Here is a 3,408-nt window from a genome sequence, read left to right as displayed (position 1 = left end):
TCCATGATGCCTGTCATCACAATACTCCATGCCTTTTTCATCACAATGCTCCATGACCTTTGTCACCACAATTCTCAATACACTTGTCATCACAATGCTCCCTGACACTTGTCATCAGAATGCTCCTTGAACCCTGTCACGAAAAGGCTCCATGCCATTTTCATCACAATGCCCCATGCCATTTTCATCACAATGCTCCATGCCATTGTCATCAAAATACTCCACAAGCTTGTTATCAGAATGCTCCATGACCCTTGTCATCACAATTCTCCATGCACTTGTCAGCACAATGCTCCCTGACCCTTTTCATCACAATGATGCAAGCCATTGTCATCACAATGCTCCAATACCTTTGTCATCAGAATCCTCCCTGACACTTGGCATCACAATGCTCCATGCCATCCTCATCACAATGGGCCATTACATATGTGATCACAATGCTCCCTGACACCTGTCTTCACAATACGGCATGACCTGGTCATCACAATGCTCCATGCCCTTGTCATCACAGTGTGCCATTCCAACTCTCATCGCAATACTCCATGAAAGTTATTAGACCAATGTTCCATGCCCTTGTCATCACAATGCTCCATGCCCTTGTTATCACAATGCTCCATGACCCCTATCATCACAATGCTCCAAGAACACTGTAATCACAATGCTCTATGCCCCTTTTCATCTCAGTGATCCATGAACCCTGTCATCACAATGCACCATGCCCATCATTATAATGCTTCATGCTATTGTCATCACAAAGAAATAAAAATGCTCCATGACCTCTGTCATAAAAATGCTCCAAATCCTTGTGATCACAATATTCCATAACACTTGTCATCACAAAGCCCCATGACGCTCTTCATCACAATTATCCATGGTCTTCTCATCACAATGCTCCATGACCTTCGTCATCACAATGCTCAATACATTTGTCATCAAATTGCTCCCTGACACTTGTTGTCTGTATGCTCCTTGAACCCTGTCATGACAAGGCTCCATGCCTTTTTCATCACAATGATCCATGCACTTTTCATCACAGTGCTCCAAGACCAATGTAATCACAAAGCTCCATGCACTTGTCATCACAAAGCTCAATGACGCATGCCATCAGAATGCTCCTTGGTCTTCTCCTCACCATGCTCCATGCCCTTGTCATCACAATGTTCCAAGACCCCTGTAATCACAATGCTCCATGCCCCTTTTCTTCAGTATGCTCCATGAGACTTGTCATCAAAAGGCTCCATGGTTTTGTCATCACAATGCTCCAGGACCTTGTCATCACAATGCTTCATGACCTTGTCATGAAAATTTTCAATGGCCCTTGTCATCATAATGCTCCAAGCCATAATCATCACAATGCTCCATTATATTTGTCATCACAATCCTCCATTAAATTTGGCATCACAATGCTCCATGCCATTGTTATCGCAATGGACCATGACATATGTCATCACAATGCTCCCTGACACCTGTCTTCACAATACTCCATGACCTTATCATCACAATGCTCCATGCCCTTGTCATCACAATGCACCATGCCCACTCTCATCACAATAATCTATGAAACTTGTCAGACCAATGCACCATGCCCCTGTCATCACAATGCACCATGCCCTTTTCATCACAGTGCTCCATGACCCCTGTCATCACAATGCTCTGTGACTCCAGTCATCACAATGCTTCATAAAGATTGTCATCACAATGGTCAATGCCCGCGTCATCACAAGGCTCTGTGACCTTTGTAACCACAATGCTCCATGAATTTTTCATCACAATTCTCTGTGACCCTTGTCATCACAATGCTCCATGTCTTTGTCTGAACAATGCTCCATGACCATTGTCATCACAGTATGCCACATGCATTTCATCACAACTGTCCACAACCTTGTCATTGCAATGCTCCATAAACCTTGTAATCACAATGGTCCATGCACTTCTCATCAAAATGCTCTCTCACCAGAGATATCACAATGTTCCATCACTAGTCATCACAATACTCCCTCACCCCTGGAATCACAATGATCCATGACCCTGTCATCACAATGCTACATCCACTTATCATCACAATGTTCTATGACCCCTGCCATAACAATGTTCCATAAGCCCTGTCATCAAAATGCTCCATGACCCTTTGCATCCCAAAACTCCAAGACCCCTGCCATCACAATGTTCTATAACCCCTGCCATCTAAATGTTCCATTACACTTTTTATCAAATTGCTGCATGACTCGGTCATCAAAATGCTCCCTGCCCTTCTCATCAAAATGCTCCGTGACTTGTCATCACAAAGCTCCAAGACACTTGGCATCACAATGCTCCATGTCATTGTCATCACAATGCTCCATGAACGCTCTCATCACATTGCTCCATGCCCTTGTCATCACAAAGCTCCATGCTCCTTGAAATCAAAATGATCCATGACCTCTGTCATCACAATGCTCCATACCCTTGTGATCACAATGTTCCATAACACTTGTCATCACAACGCTCCATGATGCCTGTCATCACAATACTCCATGCCCTTTTCATCACAATGCTCCATGACCTTAGTCACCACAATTCTCAATACACTTGTCATCACAATGCTCCCTGACACTTGTCATCAGAATGCTCCTTGAACCCTGTCACGAAAAGGCTCCATGCCATTTTCATCACAATGTCCCATGCCATTTTCATCACAATGCTCCATGCCATTGTCATCAAAATACTCCACAAGCTTGTCATCAGAATGCTCCATGACCCTTGTCATCACAATTCTCCATGCACTTGTCAGCACAATGCTCCCTGACCCTTGTTCTCACAATGCTCCAAGCCATTGTCATCACAATGCTCCATTACCTTTGTCATCAGAATCCTCCCTGACACTTGGCATCACAATGCTCCATGCCATCCTCATCACAATGGGCCATTACATATGTGATCACAATGCTCCCTGACACCTGTCTTCACAATATGGCATGACCTGGTCATCACAATGCTCCATGCCCTTGTCATCACAGTGTGCTATTCCAACTGTCATCGCAATACTCCATGAAAGTTATTAGTCCAATGTTCCATGCCCTTGTCATCACAATGCTCCATGCCCTTGTTATCACAATGCTCCATGACCCCTGTCATCACAATGCTCCGTGAGTCCAGTCATCACAATGCTTCATGACCTTTGTCATCCCAATGGTCCATGCCCTTGTCATCAACAGTCTCTGTGACGTTTTTAACCACAATGCTCCATGAACTTTTCATCACAATGCTCTTTGACCCTTGTCATCACAATGCTTTATGCCTTACTCAGCACAGTGCTCCATGACGCTTGTCACCACAATGCTCCATGCGCTTGTCAGCCCAATGCTCCATGACACATGTCATCACAATGCACCATGCGCTTGTCATCACAGTGCTCCACAACATTGTCAT

Source organism: Mesoplodon densirostris, unplaced genomic scaffold (assembly GCF_025265405.1).
Source record: "Mesoplodon densirostris isolate mMesDen1 unplaced genomic scaffold, mMesDen1 primary haplotype scaffold_37, whole genome shotgun sequence".
NCBI classification, from domain to species: Eukaryota; Metazoa; Chordata; class Mammalia; order Artiodactyla; family Ziphiidae; genus Mesoplodon; species Mesoplodon densirostris.
Note: the sequence above shows the minus strand (reverse complement) of the source record.